Source organism: Ambystoma mexicanum, chromosome 6q, assembly GCF_040938575.1.
Source record: "Ambystoma mexicanum isolate Mex_15411 chromosome 6q, UKY_AmexF1_1, whole genome shotgun sequence".
NCBI lineage: Eukaryota > Metazoa > Chordata > Amphibia > Caudata > Ambystomatidae > Ambystoma > Ambystoma mexicanum.
This window is the reverse complement of record NC_090937.1, coordinates 1038192367-1038219282: the sequence shown is the minus strand read 5'-3', so window position 1 is coordinate 1038219282 and position 26916 is coordinate 1038192367. Positions and strand designations below refer to the sequence as shown.

General features: G+C 48.1%; 1 protein-coding gene across 4 annotated transcripts in view; it reads right to left on the bottom strand.

Annotated features, from left to right (window-relative positions):
- MTUS1 (microtubule associated scaffold protein 1) overlaps positions 1 to 26916 on the bottom strand; it is a 1716559-nt gene that overhangs the window by 273470 nt on the left and 1416173 nt on the right. The window lies entirely within an intron of this gene.

Here is a 26916-nt window from a genome sequence, read left to right as displayed (position 1 = left end):
GTACAGATGGCAGAGAAGCTTTCAGCGCTAGTCTGATTGCTCTCAGCTCTAACAGGTTGATATGTAGTCTGGACTCCGATGGAGACCAACGACCGCTGATTGTCAAGTCGTTGGTATGGGCTCCCCACTCCGTGAGTGAGGCATCTTTGACTACAGTTATCTCCGGCCATGGTTGCCAAAACAGTTCCCCCTTCAAGATGTTTTTCTGGCAGGCCCACCACTGAAGGTCTCGAGCCACCTTGTCCGGAATCTGAAGGAGGTCTGTCATTCTCCCTGAGAATTGCGACCACTGAGTCCTCAGTGCCCACTGAAGAGATCTCATTCTCAGGCGAGCCTCTGGCACAAGGAAGAGGCAGGACGCCATGAGGCCTAGCAACCTCAAAAAGTCGAAGGCTGGGAGACGTTGGGCATTTTGAAAATTGGTGACCATCTGCAGAATATCTTGAGCCCTCACCTCTGGTGGCAAGGCTTTTCCCAGGGAAGTGTCCAGGATCGCTCCAATGAACTGGAGTCTCTGTGATGGTATCATCTGTGACTTCTTTAAATTGAGGGAGAAGCCCAGTTTGTGAAGGAAGTGGCAGACATAATTTAGCTGGATCTGAGCTTGTTCTTAAGATCATCCAATCGTCCAGGTAGGGGTAGACGTGGATCCCCTTCCCTCCTTAGACTTGCCGCCACTACCGATATTAGCTTGGTGAAGACCCTCGGGCGGAGGTCAGCCCAAATGGCAAAACTCAAAATTGATAATGAGAGCCGCCAATTGCAAACCTCAGGTATTTCCTGTGTTTGAGATGGATTGGCACATGGAAATAAGCATCCTGGAGGTCCAGAGATACCAGCCAGTCCTGGAGCTGGAGGGCCTGAAGGATCTGAGAGAGAGTTACCATCTTGAACTTGTCCTTCCTGAGGAACTTGTTCAATTCTCGTAAGTCCAAGATAGGTCTCAGTCCTCCGTCTTTCTTCGGTATGAGAAAGTAGGGGGAGTACCAGCCCTTGTTCCTCTCCGCTACAGGTACCGGTTCTATGGCACCTTTCTCTAGCAGGTCTACAATTTCCTGCAAGAGGAGCGGATCTGGTACTCTCAGAGAGCTGTTCCCCGGTGGATGACTGAGGGATGCGTAGAAAAAGCAGGCAGTAACCTTGGGCAACTGTCTCCAATGCCCAAGCATCTGACGTAATAGCCTGCCATTCCGTCAGATGTTGAGTTAACCTGCCCCCTACTGGTATTTTGTGAAGAGAGTCCTCAGAGCGGTTTGGAGGCGGCTGATGCAGATGCCGAGGGTAAAGAGGCACCTGCTGCTGCTGCGGCTTTTGTGTTTTTACCCCGTCCACCTCGGGTGAATTTCTTCTGACCCCTTTGAACCGGCTGTCCTCTGCCCTTTCCGAATGCGGAATAGAAGCGAAAGGACTTACCTCTCCAAGAGGTTCCTGAGGGGTGATATGGTGTCTGACGGATTGCAGCTCCTAAGGATTTTGCTGCTGCCTTTGATGTTTGTTGTTTTTCTAAACTGTTGTCCGCCTTCTTACCAAACAAAGAAGAGCCGTCAAAGGGCATATTCAAGAGTGTGCTTTGCTCATCTAGAGCAAAACCAGACTTTCGCAACCAAGCAAATCTCTTGGTTGTTGTACTTGCCGTCATGGCCCTGCTGATACTGTCAGCAGAATTGATGCCAGTCTGAAGGGATTCGCACATTGCGTCCCTACCATACTTAATGATGTTGAGAAACGCTTCCCTTTCTTCTCCCTCCGGGAGGCAATCAGTCGCTGATGAAGCACACTCCCAAAGTGTGTGGCTGAACCTTGTGAGCGTACAAGTAGCATTGATGGATTTCAACGCCATGCTACATGCGGAAAAGACTTTTTTGGCCACAGAGTCATATCTCTTATAATCCCTGTCCTGTGGAACAGTAGGGTAAGCCGATTTACTACCTGCTGAAGTAGCTGCTGAAACAACCAGACCCTCCGGAGCTGGGTGTTTGGATAAATATTCAGGGTCAGCAGAAGACACCCGATATTTAGCTGATAGTTTCTTGTTAACAGCTGGGATAACCTCAGGTGTTTCCCAGTTTGCCAATATTCTCCTTTGTAATGCCGCATGAAATGGCAATACAGGATCCTATTGTGGACCTTTGACCAAGATGTCTGTGAGGTCGTCTTGATGAAAAGCAGGTGAGGGTGTGGACCATCCCATAAACTCTATTATCCTTGCCATCAAGGGTTTTCAGCATGTTCCCCTGGGTCTGGTGTGGCAAATTCCACTTCTGGGGAAGTGTCCAACCCACTTGCTTTCTGTAGGGTTTCATGGAGGTCTTTCAACCTGCCTTCCTCAGAGGTAAATTCCTCTAGTGCAGGAGTTGCAGATCCCTGCAACTCAAAAGGCCTTTCCTGATATGAATCCTCCCCTTCTTCATAAATAGAAGATAAGACCCTGGAGTGGTCAGGTCTTGAAAATTGTATAAATCCCATTTCCAGAGCAGACGGAGCCAGATTTGTCATGATTGGCTGAGAAAACGTTGACGCAGACGTTAAAGGCTTCAAAGCCATTGAAAAAGGCGTCGAGAAAGGTGGTAGGGGCCTCGATGAACTCGCGAATATCAGGATTCCACACGAGGCTGTCGATGACATTCGCGTGCTCGAGGCTCTGGGTATGCCCACTGGCTTTGAGGTGGCCGTGGGTTTGTCCTTTCTCGGCGTCGAAGACGGCGTCGACTCGACTGACCTGTGCGTCGAAGAACCCTTCGATAACGGGGTCGATGACGCCGATCTATGTGTCGAAGGGATCCTCGACGACAGCGTCGAAGACGCAACTTTGTCTTTACTTGAAGGTTTGTGACGCTCTCGAGTGGCTTCTTTCGCCGGGTACTGCGACTCGCGGCTTTTTGATTTTTCGGGTCTTACACCCAGGGTATCACTCTCAGCAGTCTTCGAGGGGGTCGAGGCTGCTTTCTTGAAGATGCTTAGCATCTTTTTCCTGAATTCCTCCCACTCAGCCTGAGAGCTATGTTTTGTGGGTGAGGAGACCCTTTTTGGGGAAACGGAAGACGAAGACGAGGAAGGGGATCTTCGACGTCTCTTTTTTGAATGCTTAGATCTCCAAGAGTGATGGGAACTGGTTCGAGATCTAGAACGAGAATGTCTTATGATGGCGAGGAGACGAATGTCTCGAATCCACCGAGGAAACATTCGAAGAAGTTTTAACTGCCTTACCTCTCTCGAGCTTCCCCTTACGCTCCTTCAAGGCTTTCGCCGTCATGGACATGCAGTCCTCGCACTCCGAACAATGGTGCTCGATTCCCAGGAACCACAAACAGATCCTGTGAGGATCCGTCAACGACATTTTCTTTCCACAGTCTCGACATTTTTTGAAGCCGGACCGTGGAGTCGTCGGTTCGGGTGTGGAAGCCATCGAGTACGAGTCGGTATTCACAAGGAATATATCGATATATTTGACTGAAGAACTGAGCAACGATATTATGAGGCGCCACGGAGCGCAGAAAAACGGCACTGAGCAACGGACGCTGCGTGAGTCTATTTATACGCGTGGTGACGTCGGCGCCGATACGGAGGCCGTCGAGGGACATCGGCATGAGGGACGTTGACGCGCAGCGGCCTCTACTGAAAAAAAAAATTCCGAGGCCAGCAAGCTGGGAGATGATCTATCAAAGATAAGGAATACGTCGGAGGACACAATCCCTTCGAAATGTGCTGTTTGATTGTAATAATTATATAAGTGATTAAGCAATTACCATAGGGTGCTATAGAGGATCATACTTTGCTCATTGTCTCAGGAACCACAAGTCATACGATAATGACTCATATCATTGGAAAGCTTATGAAAAGACCTTTCTGTTGACAACGCTCCCCTAAAAAGTCAACCTTGAGGACCCAAGCTACAATGTAAAATGGGTTTCTAGCGCCACTGAACAGGTCACAAAGCAGAGATTCTGTGAGATAGTAGCTTAGTGAATTGTTTAACTGCATGTAACATTTTGTGACACTGACTTCAATCATTTTTTAGTTAATTACCAAAATCTGTCATTGGAACCTGCAACCCCATGCCGACGCAGACACATTTCATTAAGCACGGCATGGTCAGAATAATTCATATATATATATATATATAATGATGCTTATTCATACATTCATTTTTTATGTTACATTGTAGGTTTTGTATGCATGACAAAAGTGGTAAAAAAATGCAATTTCAAAGGGTGGAGTCATAAAGGTTAACTGCAGGAACCAATCATTGCAATGTGAGTCACAATAGAGGTTCAATCAAAATCAAGAGCCAATAAGCTGGCACATCCTAATTTAGATATTTTGGAGTGTGATAATGCTTTTATAAGTGGACGCACAATGGGAACAGGGCGAGCTGTCTGATATGATCTGAGTGGCACTGCTAACCAAATTGCTGGAGGAAACCAGGGAAAGACTAAAATCTGGCTGGGACCTATAACAGCAGTGGCAAATCAAAGGGGGTGGATGCTGGAGGTATCCATGACTGAGCCTGGAGAGGCCAGCTAACCAGACACCAATCTTTTCCCTATGAGATGATTCGGGAGTCCCGAGCGTGAAACCCAGAGAGACTCTATATAAGTAACCTGACCAACCAGATCAAGTCTTGTGGGGATCGGTTTGATTTAATATCTTCCATTATTGGAATCATGCCTCACTCTCTAAACCAGTGGACTGTGGCGTCCCACGGAAAGCTAGTTTCTCCCCGTTGTTATTTAACTTATACTTGCGTTACTTATGCATATTGCTGACTCATCTCGGCATATCTTTGCTGATGATACCCAACTGGTATTCAAACTCAGCGGTGACTATAACCAAGACAATGACAAATTAACATCCATATACAACACCATCGAATCCTGGATGAAAGCTAACTGGATGTGCCTCAATGGCACTAAAACAGGGCTAATGATTTTCGGCTCATCCTGTGCCAGGAAAAAACTTAGCCCAGCCTACTCCACATTTGACATCAAAGAGACACCGATCACGGTATCAGAAAAAGTCAAGACACTAGGTATCTAGTTGCAGACATCACTAGGAGCTGAAGCCCAAGTAGCTTATCTCAAAAGGAATTGCCAGTACCATCAGAAACTCCTGAGGAAAATTAGACCCCTGCTAAATAAACAGAACATCGCAACAATTGCTAGGCCCACTATCCTCTCACGGCTAGATTACGGAAACACCCTGCTATTGGGTGATTGTAATAAATGCCTAAAACAGTGCCAGGTGATTCAGAACAACGCCATAAGAACGATATCCGGCAAAACAAAGATATCAAATCAAAGGAGAAAGGAGAGATCTACATTGGCTTGCCATGGATGAAAGCATTACATTCAAATCCTTGACATTGGTTCATCGCTGTCTATATGGAAATACCCCGACATACCTAAAGAAACGATTCAAGCCGTATGAATCAAGCCGTGAACTCAGATCACCAAAGGCCTACTTCACGCCATGCCAACTAAAAGGGCAAAGGGTCTCGGTAGGGCCTTCTCGGCCTAAGCAATAGCGAAATGGAACAAACTACCAGTGACCTTAAGATCAGAAACAAACCTCCCATGTTTAAAAAAAAACAACTGAAGACCCTGCTCTTCAAATAAAACCCACCCTTGACCTACTCACACCACACTAATATGTTGTCCCGTCACTTTGTCTCTGTCTATATGGAATGTGCTCTGATGCCATGTTGGCTGCAGCTCTACACAAACACATAAATAAATTGATTTTGGGGAAGTGGGGGGGGGGCACACCAAGTAAATCATTAGTATTTTTGCTAAATAATAATTTAATTAGTGAGTTGTAATGACTACTGCAATGCACTGTATTTGGCCCAGCCTCTTGGCCTTATCGACCGACTGCAGCGCCTTCAAAATCTAGCTGCTAGGGTAGCCACTTCTACCGCTTATGGGTCACATATCAGCCCGGTGCTTCGCTCTATACACTGGTTACTGGTGACTAAAAGGATCGAGTTTAAGTCCATGTGTATGGTGCACAACGCTTTCTATCATTTAGGCGCAGAATATCTTCAGGACAAATTACAGCCCTATGTGCCCGCTCGATCCCTCCGCTCGGCAACTGTACTTCTGGTTGCCATTCCCAAGTTTTGCCGGATCAGAATGGGTGGCCATGCGTTTTCAGTAGCAGCGGCCAGAATTTGGAATAATCTGCCTGTTGCTCTTAGGCAGGTGGAGAACAATCTTCAATTCCGTCATCTTGTAAAAACGTTACTGTTTAGGTCCTTAAGCTCTCTGGCATCTGTGTCCTATGCCCCATGAGGCCCTTGGCCGACGGTGCACATCACAAATGATGGCAACATAACATTCACTCCACTATAGCCAACAGGGTGATTTTGTTGAACTTTGAAATCAACATCCCTTCCAGTGTGAATAGAAATATCGGGCCTCATTACAAGTATGGAGGAGCAAGAAACAATTGTCAGTAACAGAAATACTGCCAATATTCCTGCTCCTCTATACTACGAGTATGGCCTTAGAGTGAAGGAATTACCTCCAGCATCATGCTGGTGGGAAATCCCCCAGATCTCAGTCGAACAATCTGCAAAATCGGCAGAATTATACTGGCAAAAAAGATCGGGCTCGTAAAAATTGGAGATTTACACTGCTACTGCAACTTTTAATCCGGTTGTAATTAAGGGGAGGAGGTGCTGAGCGTTCAAACCCTTTTTGTAACACGCATGCAGTGGATGGGAGACAGAATAACTGATGCCAAATAATCGAACCAACGCAATAAGATTGCAAAGTATTTCTGCTTTTTTATCAATTATCTAAAACAGGGAGTTACAACAGACATCAACGGACGTTCGTGCGAGTTCTCAGCGCAAATATCATAAAAACAGTCTTTTAAACTAAAAAATGTGTTCGAAGCGACGTCAAACAACGTGGCAAATAAGAAAAACCTATGGGGGATTATGATAGGACTAAGGAGAACATCTAAATATACTTTAAGTTTACTAATATATGACTCCGACATCCCGTTTCTATATAATGGCGGCTTCTCCATACATTGTTCTTCAGCGGACCTTCTTGGTGCGTTGCTTCTCGTGACGTCACTAACTCCTCTTTCGTTCTTTCTCATATTCCTTCAGGAAGTTCCTCTTAGATTGTCATCTCTTCAGGCATACAACTGGTATGGTTTTCTCAGTGGATACCCTTTTTAAAAACACTTGCCGTGGTATAATCATAACTGCTGATGCCAAGCATGGTGCAGTCTCACGTTTGCAACATACTGGCAGGAGGGGGTGGGACTTCCTGAAGAGGCATTCAGCTGCTCCTCTATAGTGCACTTGTCAAAACAAAATTCCTAACTTTTCACCATTCCTCAGACCCTGCCTTAAAGAAGATGGGTGCTAAATGTAAACTGAATATCTGGGGTTTTGTGCTAGGGCAGAAAAGCATCTTGCTAAAATTAAATAGAGTGAAGCCCCTGATTGAAAAGCATACTGTCTACTGAGAGTGTAATGGGACTCCTGGTAGAAGAGAGATTCTTCATGGCATTGTGGTGAAGGAATATATATATATATATATATATATATACATATATATATATATATATATAAAGTCTGCTGTGCCCCAACACTGCTAGTATTGCCTAGTGTGCAGGGAGATTACAGAATCCAGTTTTAAGTGGCAATCCACACTGGAAGGGAACACCCTAAAATGTTACTGGTCCAAAATCAGAAGAAATATTGTGTCCTGTGAAACCCAACAAGGAAGAGCAAGCTCAAAGTCTGACAGACATTCAGAAAAAGGGCAAGCAGTTATTTTTCCCCATTCAGTTAAATTAGGGGGAGGAACCGGTGCGCACCAGAGTATGCCTGAAAATTGGAAGGAGCTTCATCCGCAAAGAATTATTAAGGAAACGCCCAAAAGATCAGACCATTCCCACATTTAAATTGATTGACAAATGGGAAGTAGGTCTGGAAACCCCACATTCTAAACATCTCCTGCCTAGCAGGTGTATGCTAAAAATGTCCATTGGTGACAAAAGCATAGAGCATGCTTTTCTTTACCTTTGGGGGGGCAGCAGTACACGTGGACCTGAAAACCCTTTGGATACATACATTCCGGCAATGAGTTCAACATCTTGCTACATAAGGCCATGCCCGATTTGGGCAAAAGGGAAAATCTGGCCTATGTGGATGATGTTTTGATCAAGAGCTCAAATGGAGGAACATATAGCAGAAATCTGCTATGTTCTAACCCAGTTGCAGAAAGCCGTAGCAAAACTGTCCTTTCAGAAGGCACAGTGGTGTAAGACCCGAGTGAACTTCTTAGGGCACATGATCACCCCTGAGGGTCTGAATCCCCAAGCGAAGAAGGTGGAAGCCTTTTTGAAATTAAGAGACCCTACCACTCTGCGAGAAATAAGAAGCCTTCTTGAACTCACCAATTATAGTCAAAGGTTCATTGAAGACTATGCAGAGGTCACTCGACCCTTGGTACATGTATTAAAGGCCAGAGTCAAGAGGGAGTGGGGTCCAGAACAATCCGAGGCAGGTAAACAAATGAAAAGAAGTCTTTCCCAGGCTCCTTGTTTGGCTTACCCCATAAAGAACAAGGAGCTCTTCTTGGAGACAGTGTTCTCAGATATTTGCCTAACAGCAGTGTTGTATCAAAAGCATGACAAGGTGAACAAAGTAATCTCGTACGCGAGCAAGAATGACTGCGCGGAGGCACTCCTCGCAACGCTATGGACGTTGAAATATTACCGCCCATTTATCTAGGGGGAGCACATCATTGTTGAGAATCCTCACCAACCATTGCAAGATCTGCAAAGTGACAAAATCTGGGTGGGGAATGTTAGTAATTCCAGAATTACTTCTGGTATTCTGTCCATGCAAGGCTTTCTTGTGGAGGTCAGATATGGCCAAAACAAGAAGAGTCCCCTAGCGCAAGGGTTGGCGGACTTGCATGACTATGCTCAAGAAAACTGTCTCGAGGACGAAAGTCTAATGATCAACAACAACATGAAGGCGCACTTAACTTTCCCACACAAGGTCAATGAAGAAGACACGTGTCGGCATACCCCCAGTTTATGTGGATGGGTGTTTTTACCATGTTGATAACAACGGGGAAAAATAACTGGTGGCTGGCATTGGGAATGCCCGGGTGAATGATACCCCAGAACCCTCTGCTGGTTATAAAATAGGACCACAAAGTAGTCAGGTTGCTGAGTTGATGGCCATTTATCAAATCATCCTCAGTGCACCGCCAACTCAATGAACTGGTCATAATCACGGACTCAGATTATGTCAGGAATGGTTTTGGGGAGCACCTGATTAACTGGAAGAATCAAGGTATGCATTGTGCCAACAAAAAAAAACCTAAAGCATGCCAAACTGATCCGTTCAATTGACGATCTGGTGACTCCCATGAGATGACTATTGGGAGAAGATAAGATATCATTCCAAGATAGGGGGCCAGATAAACTGGGAATTACCTGGTTGACCAGCTGGCTAAAACCGGAGCTCTGCAGGGGGTTTTCATAGAAACAGAATCTCTGCTGGGGAAATCCAAATTGCTGCTGTCACCATGTCACAACCTCATGCAAACAGCAAACTCGCGACTGCCCAATGGAGTAAAGATACCCGAGATGCAGATTTGATCAATGCCCAGAAAGAAGACACAATCATTGGGAAATGTTATCGACACATCGAAGACCCTGTGAGCTTTCCTTTAACAGAGTCGCATTACACCGGTAAAGAGGATCTCTGGTTGTTGATGATGTTTTTCAAGAAGCTCTGGACCCAAGATGGTTTGTTGGTTAGACAAGCCCTATCTGGCTGTGACCAGTGGGTGGTACCCACCTCATCCCGAAGCCTGATGTTGAATCACGCCCATGACGCGGCCACTGCCGGTCATAGAAGGTTTCATATGACATTGGAAATCTTGTCAGAGATTGCCTACTGGCCACACATGGGTCAGGACCTCAACATTTACCTAAAGGGGTGTCTTGTGTGTGCTCAATTTCAACCCAGTTCACTCACACACAGAGCTCCCCTAAAACAAAGGGGAATGACGCTGCCTTGGTCAGATTTGCAAGTCAGTTTCATTGGCCCAGTGATTCGCTCCTCTAGAGGAAACAAGTACATGTTGAACATGACATGCCACAAAGTGGGTAGAATGTCTTCCAGCCCCGAATTGTAAGTCAGAGACAGCTGCTGCACTAATAATCAATCACATCTTCTCTAATTTCGTGCTCCCACAAAGGACAGAGTTGGACTGAGGAAGCCATTTTACCAGTGAGGTGATGGCCAAGATGTGAGATTCTAGAGGTAAAAAGAAAACTCCATATTGCCTACCGACGGCCTCAAGAGGGGTAAGGGGGTAGACAGGTACAACAAAACAATTGTGAGCATCTTAAAGAAGTTTGTGGCAGACGCTGGACCCAGTTGGGACATTAGATTACTGCTTGTCCTCGTGGCTAGTAGGCCTATACCTTCTTCTGCAACAAAGAGGTTTCCATTTGAGCTCATGACTGGATGAAAAATCATGTTACCACAGCATCCGCTCTATAGGACCCAGGAGGAGACACTGATAAATGCGTCCACTACTCATGAGAACATAGAAAAGTTAAGGAAGCACCTCCAGCATGCTTTTGAGTATGCTCAGCGCAATTTAGAAAGTTTGGCTGAAGGAACGAAGAACTATTATGATCTAAATACCACCAAGAAAAATACATGGTAGATGACAAGGTTTACCAGTACAATTTTCAAAGGAATCAGGCCAAGGAGCGGAAATTCCTCCCATCTTGGTGTGGTGCCTTTGAAATTGTCGATAAAATATCACCTGTTGCTTACAAGATCTGCATCCCAAAAGGAGAACAGAAAGAAGAAAAATGGGCCCACATCAATCAGCTGAAAAGCGGTCGTCCCAGATTGATGAGCCAAATGAAAGTCGAGCAAAGGAACTATCTGAAGAACGAAAAGGAAGTATGAAAAATCGTTTCGTAACCAAGACGAATATATATATATAACAGGGAGTAATGTACTTGTTATTGTACAAATGAAGTAAATAAATAAAATGTGTTTTGTGAACTGGTGAACATTTCATTTTATAATTGTATGTTGTTGTTGTGGTAAATTCTATGCAAATCTTCCGGGGAAATGTGTGTAAAAAGTACTGAAACTATTTGTTTCATTCTTTTATTAGAGAACTAACCTCCTGAACTTCCAGCCTGGAGGTAACAGTGGAGTCCGGTCAAAACCCCAGGGACCCAGGAGAGAAGGAAGTAACAGGGGTGCAGTGCCACAACCTCCAGCCCAAAGATGGAAGGTGGGCTAGAGTGCCCACTCCCTAATGAAGGAAATTACACCTAATGAAACCTCACTCTGCCCTGCTCTTCCCCCACAAAGTGTCATTGAAGAACAGGAAGCCATGTGGGGCGCATTCAAAGGCCCCAAACTGAAGGTCCCTTTCACCTGAAAAACAAGATATTTTTTAACACTAACACCAGAAATGGCTTTGCATGTGTGAATGCAAATTAAAACTGAAGGGCCATGTGAAAAAGGCCTACCTGTCACTACCCAAGGAAAAGCAGCATTTAGATTCACAAAGCAAGAACAAAAATCAAAGGTCCCTTTCACATGAAAAACGGGATTTTTAAACAATGACACAAAAAAGGCCTTGGATGGGTATTTGTAGTTTAAATGTAAAAAATGTACCCCTGCTAACATTTGAAAAGAAAAGCCCCTTTTGTTTTCCATGGAAACGCTTCTCTAGGCTAGAGACAAACCCTTTGTTTGCTCTGGGATACTTCAAAAGGAAGTCCCCAACTGCAGGTCTGGATTTTACATCCCCCAGCTAATTATGAAGGCAATAAAGCATCCTGCTAAAGGTGTGGAAAGCTCAGTGGTCCCCAGATTTGCTTGCTGTGAAGGCAGTGACTGCAGGACATGTTCCCCTTGGCTGCAGCATGACCAAAGGGTGTCAGAACGGAGGCAACCAACCTCAAAGAGCAAGCTGCAAACACAAAAAGAATAATAAAAACTCTGTTTACAGGCTGACCCAGTGCGACCATATGGCCTGAAGGCAGGAGAAGGACCATTTGTCCCACATGAAGATTCACAATTAATTTAAAAGGATTCTCATCATTTAGGCCTTTTTGTCAGCTCCCATAAATCCTACTGATTACATGTATGTGTTATTTGTTATGTAATTTCCAGGCGATTGTGGAGATATAAAATTCATCCACCTGCGACTCTGGGAACTGTATTAGCCATTTAAGATGGGTTTCTGACTTTTCTGAAAATTTTCCAAATGTGAGAGTTGGTGAATGGGTGAAATTGAGAATATGGGTAATAAGGTACATACTAAATTTAGGAGGGAATCCCATAGAAACCACATACGTGGTAGCTCTATCTTATAATGGGTATTATAGACTAGAGTAAACAAAAAGATAGATAGCTCCTTTCAACAGTTACCAACATTAAACTTTAACTGTTCATTAGTATTCAAATGATATTTATTAAGACATATAAAACAATTAAATTTATCAAAATTACTTTAAAACACTGTATAAAAAATACTTTGCTTAAGCTGTGACAAACATAGCCATTTGGACTAAGCTCCGATCCAAAAGGGATCGGTATTCGGTAGGGTTTGAAAGGTTCGAGTTTAGCAACAATCAAACAAGGTTGTCAAAAAAACCTGGCCAATCTATAGTCACAATAGTTGTATCATGAACCATTGTCTAGTACTCATATAATAAGGTACATATTCATAACTGTTCTACTTTTTGTGGAAAGGGCAAAAAAGTGCCACAAAGCCGTGCAAAATGGTGCAGACCTTGCTGTCGTCTTACTTCATTTCCCATGGTTAGCGGAATCAGAAAATATGAATATTATGCCAGTTATTAGTAAAATTATAAACTTTTGCCACATAACTAGATTTGTGAAAAATTTGACATGAGAACAAATGGGGCTTGTACATTAAGCTGTTATATGTCTGCTCCAGACCACTAAACCAATCCTGACTGGGAGGCTGGGTTTGGGAGCAGAGAGATGGGTATCTGTCCACTCCTAGTTGTGTGACCTCTTGCAGGGTACTTCCTTAAGATGGTAAAACTGGTGGGTCATTGCTGCTACATAAGGGGGACTGCACTAGGAGGAGGGTATAGAGCTGCTGAAATTTACCACCGAAGAGCACTGTACTTGCCATGGGACAGATGCAAGGAAACACCAGAGGAGAATGCTGAGAGTGCATCTGGGTGGAGCTGTCTATTTCTAGGAAGGCCTAAGGGCTAACTGGGTCCTATTGGTGGAGAGCGGGAAGCCATCCTTGAAAGTGGTGTGACCAGACCCTGCCCTATCTTTCCAGAGGGTCCTGACATGCAGCTGGCCATCCTGAACTTTAAACAGAGACTTTATATGTAAGCAGAAGTGAGTCCTAGGAAAACAAAAAGGTGGGGCGTCTGCTTGCCTTAAATCCTTTTGCCTTTATAGTGAGCAAGTGGCAACACTGTGTAGATCCTTAGCCTACTTAGCTAAAAAGATTAATTGAATTAATTCCCCATTTGGTGGAACACTACGGGGTGATTTTTGTTAAAATTCGAAATTAACAAAGAATCCTTTTTGTCCGGTTGACCCGACTTGACCCGACTTCTTTAAGGAAGAGGGGTGTCTTTGTTCTTAAAATCAGTCCATTCTTTTTTGTCCAACTTTCCCCTATCACAGGCCTTTAAGTAGGGGGCTGCAAATCTTAATTCTCAGTGGCGGGGGTCTAAAATCCCAAATCATTGACATTTTTCTGTCAGACTTCCGGAACCCAGATCGTAGTAAGAGGAGGACAGGGGGTGGTCTGAGAGACATACCGCTAAATCACCCTGGGTTTATTTTAAACCGAAAGTGTGGGTGAAATCAGAATTGCCATATGTATTTGTAACAATCTTGAAACCCTACTGCTAGCCTTTTAAGCCTGCAGGAAAATCAAAATTGCAGAGCTCTGCATTTCTAATTGTTTTGGTTATTGAAGTGAAATTTGTAGAAAGTAAAGAATTGTGATTTGTGTTCATTTCAACTCACGTTTGTGATGTATTTATGCTGAGAGAAGGTGATTGTGTTGTGCCATGGATAAAGTGGTGGTTGACATTTTCATGCACATTTTTATTACTTTTAATTTAAATAAATACAAATATATCTCCTGTACACTGACCTGGTTCGTGGCTCATTAGTAGCTCAGGACGAGGGATCCAAGGGGCGTGATATGAGTCCAAGATAGGGCCGAATAAAAGATTCTGTTAAACAGTTTGTTGCGAGACAACTTGAGTGGGGAGGGAAGGAACTCCCCCGTGTTGAAGGTGGCGCTCAAACCATTAGAGACCACTTTTCAAGTGATTTTATTTGCATAAAATGAAATTTTGGTTCCTAATACCGTTTCTTAGCCCAGAATTGTGGAGACGGACTGTATATCAGGAGGCATTAAATTAGGAGATGCACCTTAGGGATACCTATAATTGAATCCACAAAGCATCTGACTGTTTAACTTTGAAGACAGTATTTAAGCTATCAAATAATTTTTCTCAAACAAACTCTTAAAATTATTCCTTGGAAAAAAAGTTCTGCGCTCCATTTCACTTCCCTTACTTAGCCAACAAAGTTTCTCTGCAGATACCTGGTAACAGGTAAACCTCAGCACACACTGGTGTTAATTTAGCAGATGAAGTATCTGCTAAGGCATCGCAATATGCCTTGGCACTGCTTCACACAGTGTGCAGTGCGGCTAACTCCAAGCATTACATGCCTTTTGAAACTGTTTATTGGGGTTAGAAAGGATTGGATTTGTAAAGTTTTGTTTTGGTGTGAACTCTAAGGTGCTGCTGCTTCTGCTTGAGTAGACCAGGTTGTTCGAAGTGGTTTGGGATGGTAACGCTAAGAAAAATCTTGCTGCTCTAGATGGATTTTTGTGACATGCAGGTAGGGGAGAAATGAAAACAGGTTCACCTGCATTTATCAAGGAAACGTAAAAGGGGCTCATCCGGCACCCTGACTAATTCCATAAATACACATCTACATTTTAGTAAAGCACCTCCATTTCAAAACTATTAGTGACTTTTCTTTGTAGTTTTGGAATACCTTGATCTTATCATAATTGTATCAATATCACAGTTTCCGCATGCTCTTAACATTTTATATAAACCACACTTGATGATTCACTGTTCCACTGCAAGTTAAGGCATTTTGCTCTTATAGTGCACATTACAATCTTCGAACTTTATGCAGTGGAGGTAAACGTCACCATGGTTTAAGTACTCTTCTTGCACTGGAGACTCTCTCAATGCAAAAGAGAACACCTGACAATATTGCAGATTTTTACAAAACTAACTATTGAGCTTTCTAGTATTCCTTGCCATTACAAACGCTGCTCCATGGCAGTCTTTCAGATTTGGTGGAAACACTCGCTATTTGTAAACAAACACTAATTCAGTGACACACTGAGTCAATCATTTGCTACCCAAAAACAAAGCGCTGGGGCTGTAAACAATACACTGATTCGCAAGACTGCTGCTACATAAGCAAAAGCCATCTCTGCATGTGCTTCCACCAAAATATAAAAGAAGGTCACAGAATGCACTAACGTAACTGGAGAGGGGGTAAAACCAACAATGGTAGGTGGAAAAAATCTGCAACACTTGCAGTTAAATGAAGCAGGGCCTAAAACACCACTTTATTTATGTTGACTCATCAAGGCCCGATTCACTGTGACTTGCAGAAATACGAGCAGGTCACGTAATTCCCTAAGGTAATCTGCATATTGAAGAGGAGTCGGGCAGCGTAATGAGACATAGCCTGGCCTTCTTGAATACCTACCCAAAACCTTGCGATCGACGATTTAAATGGCCTATCAAGTCGAAGGGAGTAGTTTCTTGCCTGTAACTCCATTTCTCCAGTGTTGGTATCTTTCATGGATTCACATGCTGTGAATATTTCCCTGTCATCAGGCTGGGAAACCTCAGTAACTTTAACTTAGCGTTTTCCTATGGAAAACTTCTGACACTTTAGTGTCCTATCAATGTCCTTTTTGGGTGCTTTAGGCCCCACCAATAGGACGCCTGGTATAAATAGCCCACCCCCGCGGCTTCCCTTCAGATTTCAACCGTCTCCAAACTGTTGGGATCACCTCGCGTTTCTTCGTGTTTTTGTACGTGTGTTTTGTTCGTGGGATAGGATGTCGTCTGTAGCCCAGAAGAAGTCTCTTTTTCGGGCGTGTGCTACCTGCGGCATGAAGAAGGTGTACGAAGGAGATGGTCATATGGACTGTCTTTACTGTCTTTATCAGCATCACTAGGCGGATACCTGCGAGATATGTCAGAGGTTTTCCCAGAAGACCTTGAAGGACCGTAATCGATGGCTCATATGTTGGCTTAATGAGGGCACGTACCCGGCTTCTGAGTTGGGTTCGGCCCGGGGGAGCCAATCTTCCGGAAGGCCGGAGAAATCCACAGAGCATCGCTGAGCTGCGTCGGCAGAACCCCCTGCTAAGAAGCATCGGCCCGCAGTGCCTTCGTCAGTGGTGGGGAGTGGCAGCAAGTCTTTGTCGAGGCCGCATCAGTCGAAGGGGGCGAGTGGCTCTTCGTTGTCAAAGTATGGTCGGCCGGAAAAAGTCAAGGGGTCTGGTGGTAGGCCAGAGAAGTCCACAGTGTCGCAGTAAGATCTGGTGAAGCTGAGGGAGTCTTTGTCAAAGCACTTGTCGTCCAGGGACCATCACATCTCCGTCCAGCCAGGAATTTTCAAAGCATCATTCCTGTTCTTACAAGAAATCGAGTCTCTGGTAAAATTGAGACCAGGGGATGTGGTTCCGATGACAAGCTCGTCGACGGGTGTTCTGTAGTCGACAGTAGTGCTGCAATCTATGGTCACGTCGTCGACGGCGGTGTCAACGACTTTGACGGACAGTGGTCTGCTGCTGTTGTCGTCATCACAGATGGAATCGGAAGGGTTGTTGATGGGTGGGGCCTGGCAGTCTGCCGCCTTTGAGTCAGTCCTTCCTGAGAACATATTGCAGCAAGATCCTGCTACGTTTTCTGTTTCTCTGGGAATGGTGGAGGAACAGGAGCAGGTGTTTGACCCGTCAGCCTTAGGTCTGCAGAGTGTGAGGCCTTCAATGTCAAGATTTCATCCGGTCGGTGCAGCCGGGCGAGTTCCTGGCGTCGTTGGATCTGCAGGATGCTTGTTTTCACATCCCTATGCAGCGGAAGCACCGCTGGTACCTGCGGTTTGTGGTCGGAGAGGAACACGATCCGTTTCGAGTCCTCCCGTTTGGCCTGAAGTCGTCCCCCAACACATTCACAAAGTGTCTGGCTCTGGTGGGGTCCTGTCATCATGTGTACCCCTTCCTAGATGATTGGTTGGTGAGGGGTCCGTCGCAGGAAAGGGCACGAGAGTCTCTCATGGCGACCATGCAGCTTTTACAATGGCTGGGATTCGCCATCAACTTTGAAAAATCATATTTTACCCCGTCCATTGAGTTGGTGTTTTTCGGTGCGCAGTTTCTTACCTGGCAAAATCTGTTGAGGCCATCCAGCGAGTGTGTGGAAAAGTTGCGGGCCAATGCAAGTGAGTGGAAAAAGGGCAAGGTAATCTCGGTCCGAGGTTACATGTCGCTGTTGGAGGCCATGGCATTGTGTATCCCTCTTCTACCCAATTGCCGCCTGATCAAGAGGCCGGTGTAAGAGTTCCTCGCAGACAGATGGTCGCAGAGTCAGGGATTATGGTTAGACAAGTTGGTGGTCGACAAAAGCTTGGTGGATGCCCTTCACCGGTGGTCGGACACGGTCAATCTTTTGTGGGGCATGCCCTTGCTGTAGCCGGAGTTCCAGTTTACAATCGTAGCGGACGCTTGCAAGGTAGGATGGGGGCACACCTCGACAGGTCACAAGTGCAGGGCCTATGGTCTCGGGTGGAGACTTTGTAACATATCAACGTGCTCGAGTTCAGGGCGGTGCACTGGGCCCTAAAGTAGTTTCTTCCGCGCATCTGCAAATTGGTGGTGAGAATGTTAACGGACAATACCACCACCACGTTCTATTTAAGGAAACAGGGGGGCACACATTCCAGAGTCCTGTCGAAGGAGGCGCAGGACTTTTGGCATTGGGCTCTAGCTCAAGGGATCAGCATTGTCGCTTTAAATCTGAATGTTCAAGCAGACGCGCTCAGCAGGGACGCCAGTCAGCTGCACGATTCGAGGCTGAAGGAGCAGCAGGTGGCACGGATCTTCCGGCGATGGGACTATACTCTGTTAGATCTGTTTGCTACGAGGGAAAACAAGCAGTGTCTACAGTTCTCCAGCAGAGGGGCTCATCCCGAGTCATTGGGGACGTGTTTTCGTTCCCGTGGACGGGTCTCTTCGCGTATGCGTTTCCCCCCTTCCCGCTCATTCGGAGGACCATCCAGTGGATTCGGAAGTACCAGTGTCGAGTGATTCTGGTGGCCCCGTTCTGGCCCAGGCAGACATGGTTTTCAGATCTTCATCTGGCGGTGGAGGAGCCGGTTCGGTTGGGAGGGGATCCAGATCTCCTGTCTCAGGACGACGGCAGAGTGTGACATGATCCGGCATCCCTCCGCCTGGCGGCGTGGCTCCTGACCACTCTGAGTTCGGTCATTTAGGACTACCACGAGAGTGTCGACGGATTTTGGAGGCAGCGAGGGCGCCGTCTATGAATGTCTCGTATGGAACAAGTTACTTACCTGTAACTGTTGTTCTCCAGCATGGGTCTGGCATGGAGTCACATGCTCATGAATATTCCCTGTCGTCAGGCTGGGAATCCTCGGTAAAGAAAAAATCAGTATCAGTTTCGTTTCTGATCTGTCTTTCTTAGTAGTAACCAATCACTGATCTCTGGGTCATACTGCCCCCAGCCAATGACTGCCCTTTCCCTAAGCCCCGCCCCTGGCAGCCATCCTCAGATTTGGTAGCACGCCAAACGGCAGTATGACCAAGTGAAGAGCCACAGAGGGGTAGGTGTGAGGGTTCGCATGTGAATTCATGCCAGACCCATGCTGGAGAACAACAGTTACAGGTAAGTAACGTGTTCCTTCTCCAGCATGGGGTCTGGCATGGATTCACATGCTCATGAATAAAACAATACATAGCAGTATACACATACACAACCACGGGAGGTGGCAAAAGGCTCAACATTAAGCAATACAACAACTCAACATTAAGCATCTCTTACCTCCTCACCAGGCTCACCTTAAGCGAACAGGTTGCGCAACACTGCTTGGCCGACCCTGGACTCCTCCGTGGAGTCCCGATCGACGCAGTAGAATCTTGTGAAGGTGTGCGTCGACCTCCACATAGCAGCCCTGCAGATGTCCAGCAGGGGCACACCAGACAGGAACGCTGTGGTAGCAGCGATCGCTCTGGTCGAATGGGCTCTCGGACGGCCGGGCAGCGGTCGGTTTGCCAACCGGTGACAGTGCATGCTGCAGCCGGAGAGCCATCTGGAAATGGAAGTCTTCGAGAGAGCCTTCCCTTGATTCACAGATCCAAAGTTCACAAACAGTTGTGACGTCTTCCTGTGGCTCTAGCCACATTTAGCGAGTGCAAAGTCCTCTCGGCCGGCGTCGATGGGGATGGGAAGAAAACTGGTAACACCAAGGGCTTGTTGAGGTGGAAGTCCGACGGCACCTTGGGCATGAAGGAGGGGTGCGTCCTCAGCACCACCCTCGTGTCATGAAAAGTCAAGTATGGAGGCTTGCAAGATAGGGCCTGGAGCTCTCCCACTCGTTGTGCAGAGGTGATGGCCACGAGGAACGCTGTCTTCCATGACAGGAACTTCAAAGGCGCCGAATGCATAGGCTCGAATGGGGCCCCCATGAGCCTGGTCAGCACCACATTAAGCTCCCATGCCGGGGCAGGAGCCTTCACCGGTGGGAATGATCGGAATAGTCCCTTCATGAATTCCTTCACTAGGCGATGAGACCACAAGGACGCCCGTCCCGTAGTCCTGGTATATCAGGAGATGGCAGCCAGATGTATTTTGATGGAGGCGTGAGACAGTCCAGCTTTGGCCAGCGACAGTAGGGGGTGTAATCCGCAGAGGGTTAATCATCTGTGCACGGCACCGGACGGAGAACCTCTTCCATTTATGACCGTAAGACCTGAGAGTTGAGGACGCCCTGGCCTTTGCAAAAACCTCTCTGCAATCAGCCGGTATATCGTACCCTCCAAACTCTAGTGCTGCAGGAGCCAGGCCTGCAAGTTCAGTGACTGTGGGTTGTGATGGAGAATGGCGCCTCCTTCTCTGGAGAGAAGATCCACGTCTGCCGGCAGCTTGACTGGTGGTTGCCAAGTCCAGAAGGTCCGGGAACCAGATCTGCCTTGGCCACGCCGGTGCGACGAGGATCATCCTGCTCATGGACTTCTTGAGCTGGTTGATGAGGTGGAGCAGCAACGGCAACGGAGGGAACGCGTAGAGAAACAGGCCGTCCCAAGGGAACGAGAAAGCATCACCCATGCTCCTCTACTGTGGGAACCTGCTGGCGAACCTCTGACACTTGGAGTTCGTCGCCGTCGCGAACAGGTCGATCTGGGGTTTGCCCCATCGTCGGAAGAGTCGATCCACTTGATCCTGGCGCAGTTCCCACTCGTTGCACGAGCGCAGCTCCCTGCTGAGTGAGTCAGCGATGGTGTTTTTTATTCCTGCCAGGTGGAAGGGAACCAGAAACATCCCCTGGGAGACGGCCCAGTGCCACAGATCCTGGGCCTCCTTGGATAGGGCTGGGGATCTGGTGCCTCCTTGCTTCCGTATATAGAACATCGTGGTGGTGTGGTCGGTGAAGATCCTCACCACTTTGCCCTTGAGGGACGGAAGGAACGACTTGAGAGCCCAGAACTGCTCAGAGCTCCAGAATGTTGATGTGGAGAGACCTCTCCTCCGGGAGCCAAAGGCCTCTTGCGTGGAGGTCTCCGGTGTGGGCCTCCCAGCCCTCCAGAAAGGCATTCGTCGTCACCGTCTCCTGAAACGCCGGGGTTTGAAAGTCCGTGCCTGTCGTGAGGTGAGCACGGATGCCGCACCATAGGATCGCCCGACGGAACTCCTCGTCGAGAGGGATCCTGTCCTCGAAACAGCCCCTCGCCTGAAGCCAGCAGGCGTCGAGGAACTCCTGTAGCGGACGAATCTGAAGTCTGCAAAGGGGTACAAGATAGATGCAAGAGGACATCATCCCGAAGAGGGACTTGATGGACCTCACCCTGGCCACAGCCGTGGCTAGCAAGCGCTGCACCTTGCCCAGAATGGACTTGATCCTCTCCTCCGAAGGGGAGGCCAATTGCCCCACTGTATCGAGCTTCGCTCCCAGAAACAGTGCTATTTGCGATGGAACCAGGTGGGATTTGGGGTAGTTGATGGTGAACCCCAGCTCCGTGAGCAACCGGACGGTCCTCGCCGCGTGTTCGACGGCGAGTTCCCTTGTCCTTGCCCGGATTAGCAAGACGTCCAGGTAGGGGTAAACGTGGATCCCCTGCAGGCGCGTCGCCTCTGGTGCCAGGCACTTGGTGAACACCCTGGGTGCCGACTTTAATCCGAACGGTAGGGCTCTCAATTGGTAGTGGCGTCCCTGAACCACGAACCTGAGGAACTTCCTGTGCCTTTTTAGAATAGGGATGTGGAAGTAAGCATCCTCCAGGTCCAAAGACGATAGGAAGTCGCCTTCCTCCAGCTGTCCCAGCACGTGCTGGAGGGTGACCATCCTGAATTTCTGCACCGTGATGTACTTGTTTAAGCGACGCAGGTCCAGGGTGGGGCGCCAACCGCCTGTCTTCTTCCTGATGAGGAAGTACCTTGAGTACACTCCGGAGCCGCAGAGCCTTCTGGGGACGAGCTCGATGGCACCTTTCTTGAGCATCGCCCTTACCTCCAACAGCAGTTGAGGGACGCGATTTTCCTTCCTGGCCACGGGAGGAATGTGAGGGCACTTCTGGAATTCCAGCGAGTGCCCGTTGGCCAGGGTGTCCAACACCCAACGGTCGGTGGAGATGGACTCCCACATGCTGATCAACTTCGTCAGCCGGCCTCCCACCGGGGTGCTTCGGTGGGGGCCCCACAACACCGCTGGTTCAGTCTTGCTTGGAGGTGGCCTTGCCGCCTTGGCCTCCTTGGCGACGACGGCGTGATTCCCCCTTGCTTGCCGCGACCTCTGTAGGCCTCCTGGGAAGAGGAGCGGGCCGCTTGGCGGTAAGTGGAGGAGCTACCGCTGGAACCTTTGGAGGCACCCTGTCTGCCTGCGGAGCTCCGAAAAAGGGCCGTCGCTCCTGAAGCACCCCTAGGGACCGGGCCGTCTCCGAGTCGGTCTTGATGGCCTGTAGAGACTCGTCCACCACCTTACCAAAGAGGTTGTTGCCGTCGAACGGCATGTCCAACACTCTGGTCTGGACGTCTTGACGAAAGTCTGTCGCCTTGAGCCATCCTCGTCATCGGAGGCAAACTCTGTTTCCCAGTTGGCAAAATACGGTATCGGCAATGTCCGTTGCCACCGTTATGGCGTGATCCTACGCCACCTCGCCTTCCTGCAGAATTTCTAGGGCCTCCGCCCTCTTGTCGTCAGGTAGGAAGTCTAGCAGGCGAGCTATCTTGAACCAGAGCTCCCTGTCGTAGCGGGCCACGATCGCTAAGGCATTGGCCGCCTTAATCGTCGTTGCCGCCGACGAGATGACTCGTCGTCCCATGGAGTCCAACTTCTTGCCCTCGCTGTCTGGCGGGGAAGTGTAAGTTGAAGCCGCCGCACCCGCTGCCTTCTTTTTAGCCGCTGCCGAGACGACAGAGTCCGGCGTGGGCTGGGCCCTGAGGCACAGCGGGGTGTCATCGGGGACTCGGTACTTCTTCTCGTACCTGTCCCTCTTGGCGGGTGTCATGGAGGGGTGCTTGAGGACCGCAAGCCCCTCGTTCCAGATGTCGTCGAGCAAAGGTACCGCAAGGACCGCCTTCCTCTTGGCCTCTCGTCATTGGTACAGAAACCCTTCCTTTTTTTGTTCTTCAGGGGAGAGCTGGAAGAGCTTGGATGTCCTGGTTATCATGGTGTGGAAAGAGCCAATTTCGTCGGCTGGGGAAGCCCGCGGGGGGGGTGATGACGGGATGTCCGCTGTGTCATCGCCGCCGTCATTGTCTGTCCCCGTCGCTGTGTCCGTCGCCGTATCCTCTCTAGGGTCTGGCGAGGACGAGGGGTCCACAGGTCTCGCAGGCACGAGGGGCGGAGCGGGGTGGACTCTCCTCCGCTTGTTCGGAGGGCTTCCCGATGGGCCCGGTTCTGGATCCTCCGTTGGGGTCCGTGGTAATCTCGTCCTTATCTCGGTACATAAGGATTGGATCGCCAACAAAATGGCCGCCGAGCTATCCTGGGGCTCGGGAAATGGCTGCGACGGACGGGATCGCCGCTCCACTGGGCCCTCTTCGTCGCCATCTTCGATCACGTCAGCAGGGACCGCCCCCTGGGATCGAACCCTCTCGAACCTCTCGTTGAGGCCTATGAACCTCACGTTGAGGCCTATGGACCTCTCGTTGAGGCTCTTCTCGGTTTCCACCAGCTCCTCCTCAGAGGCTGATAACGAGTCTGTAATGGCCACCGCCCCCCCTCTTTTTCCGCCAGGGGCTTCGCGGGGGTCTTAACGATGGGCTGGAAAGAGGATTCCCTCTGCGGCGGCAGGGATACTCTGGGCCCAGAGGCCGTTTCCACTGGCATAGTCTCGGCCGGCTTCGCCAGGGTCGTAGCAACCACTTCGACAGAGGCCTTTGCCAGATGGTGCGTCCTGGGGCTTCGCCTTGGGTGGAGGGTCAGCGCTTCGCTCCCTCTTCGAGATCGACCGGGTCTGCTCCAGCGGCTTACCTGGGTTCTCGGACTTCCTCTTCCCCGAACCAGAGCGTTGGCTCGTGGTCGAACGTGCCGGGGAAGTAGCGCCCTGCCTGGCAGCCGAAGAGCCCGACCTTTCGGCGCTCCCGGTGCCCGCGGACTCGCGGTGCTTGGCCTTCTGTTGTGCCCCAGTCGCCGGGGCGCCCTCACAGGACTTAGAAGCCTGCTCAGACTTTTTCTTCGCCTTCTCACCTGCCGTGCCCTTCTCCAGCAAGGCGTTGAGGCGTGAACGATGATCTTGTTTGGGCCATTCCGAAAGGTTCTTGCAGAACGTACAGTCCTTCTCCACGTGCGTCTTGTCCTCATGAAGACAGTAGAGACAACGCGAGTGCTCGTCCTCCTTGAAAACGTTCTGCAATCCGCATCCAGGGCAGCACCTGAACAGATTGGATCCGGGCCTCTAGTTTCCCTTGTCCTGGGCCATGTCCGTTGAGGTAGGCCGCAGATCTTCCGGAATCCTCCAAGAAGTGTAAACTCGATGAAAACTTCACCCTTGAGGGGCGTAGAAGAATTCCAAAACGGATACCAGTTGTCGGAAGTAGAAACGGTGGAGCTTGAGGCTCGAATAAACCAAAAAAATGAGAAAATCTCCTGAAAAAGCATGAAAACGCAGCAAAAAACTCGAGAGCTAAACACGAGGACTCCCAACACTTGAGCGTGCGGTAAAAATCTGAGGATGGCTGCCAGGGGCAGGGCTTAGGGAGAGGGCAGTCATTGGCAGTATGACCCAGAGATCAGTGATTGGTTACTACTAAGAAAGACAGATCAGAAACGAAACTGATACTGATTTTTTCTTTACCGAGGATTCCCAGCCTGACGACGGGGAATATTCATGAGCATGTGAATCCATGCCAGACCCCATGCTGGAGAAGGGGCTAAATGGATGATATTCTGTGAATAGTGTAAGGGTCATCCTGGGGTTGAGTCTTTGGATGTTTCTCCGGCGCAGGTTCTGCCGTAGCGGTTACACCTGGCGGAAGGGGGCCTGGCGTTGTCACTAATTAAGATGCATTAGGCAGCGATTTCCAGGTTCACGAGAAAGCGCCATGCTGCTCCTCTGTTCAGTGATCACTTGGTGAGACATTTTCTGAAGGGGTTGTTTCGTAAATTTTCTCCGGTGAAGAAGTTTCCGCCGGTGTGGGGCCTTAATGTGGTGCTTTTAGGCTTTGATGAGGCCTCCTTTTGAGCCCATGTCGACAGCTCCTTTGAAGTTCCTCTCATGGAAGGTGGCTTTTCTAGTGGCAATTACCTCGGTCAGGCGGGTGTCTGAATTGCAAGCATTGGTCATTGACCCGCCTTACCTGAGGTTTCTGAAAGACAAGATTCTTCTGGCCACTAACCCGCACTTTATTCCGAAAGTGCTGTCAGCATTCCACAAACTTGCCTCTTGCATTACCCACGTTCTTTGCTAATGCAGACTTGCTTCACACGAACAAGCACTGGTCCATTTGGATCAGTGTATATTTGCACATTGGTCTGTGTGCACATGAGAAAAAATGTGTGATTCTGTCCATGGTGCATGACATCATTTGTTATTATGTTCTTTTATTAGGACTTTAATAGGGCCAAACTAGTTGGCAGGCTTAACGTCAAGGCTGGTCCATTTAAAATGAAATGCAGTAACCCACAATAGAGCTGAAGCAGACTTTTCCGGGAGGAAGAAGGTCTAGGATCACAGATCTCAATTTAGCAACACCTAGCGAAGAAAAAGCTATTTGTATGACTAGTGGTAGGTGGCAAAAGTGCAAGAATATACATCCACCCGAGTGAGGATTCAATATTCACAACCATTGTAGGTTTCTACCATCGTGATTTGGTGTTAAGGTGAGAATTCAGCGTGTGCCTTAGTTGCAACTGGTTGCTTCTGCTGTCAATTTAATGAAAAGTGTCCCATGTCCTGGCTTGAAAAAGCAGTATAGGTTTTGCCTTACTATTTTTGGTTTACGAGTCTGATATGTGTTAAATACTTCAATGGTTATCACTTGCCATGTGAACTTTATTGCTGTTCTTTAGTCACAACGAAGTTTTATAACTTCGACGAGTGATGGCTGGAAGGTTTTGAATGAAACAAAAACAACTGGCAAAGATCCGGCCAAGGCTCCAGACCATCGTTTGAAGCCTTCACCCATTCCAGAGGGGGAAGACCTTCTACAAATCAGATTTTGACACACCCCAAAAGGAACAGTCCCTGCAAATCACGAGGTCACATCCCTGCTGCACAAGACCACAAGCAACCCCACACATGTTTCGGCCTTAATCAGTGAGGTGTAGATTGGGTCTACAGGCACAGTAAAGGCTGGGACCCGCGTCTGGGCATAGCCATCAAACTCGGGTTGACTAATGCACACACTTAAGAGTGACCTCGAAGTTTGGGCTGGGCAGTCTCTTTTCGGGTGGAACCAAGCTCGATATGCATATGGTCTTTCCAGCCATCACTCCGCAGTGCTGCATTTGTCACCTTGAGTTCAGCGAGTATGCCTGAACTTGCATTGTCGAGAAACCCGAGCCACACCTAACGACGCATACAGAGGCTGAAAAAGTCGCGTGCAAAAGGATGGTGCCCTAGCAGTTCAGGCTGGACTAGCACTTTTGGGGTGTGGGTGACCAAAGTTAATTTGCTTATTGTCTTCCCCCTTCTCTAATTGCATAGCGTGCTGAAAAACGATGGGTTCGAGGGTTGCCAATTAACGTGCCTGTGGCTTTTGATGAATTCAAAACGTTGCAGCCATAACTCTGCAGTGCTGCAAGAAGTTGTATAACACATTTCAGTCGGTTTTCAAATGAATGTGCAGTGGCGAGTTCTACGAGGGACAGAAATGCAACCTCAATAACTCAAATCTGTCAGTTGTTCCTCCCAGGTCATGAAGAGGAGACACTGGGCCAAGGAAAGGAATGCCACTTAGAATGTTAGCCGAGCTTGTCATTTTGTTAACATTCCTCAGGAGGGATGAGAGCCCAGTGTCAGCATTAAGACTCATGGCAGTATGGTGCTTCATATTTTGATTTGAATAAAAAACTACACTTGATAAACGGATATT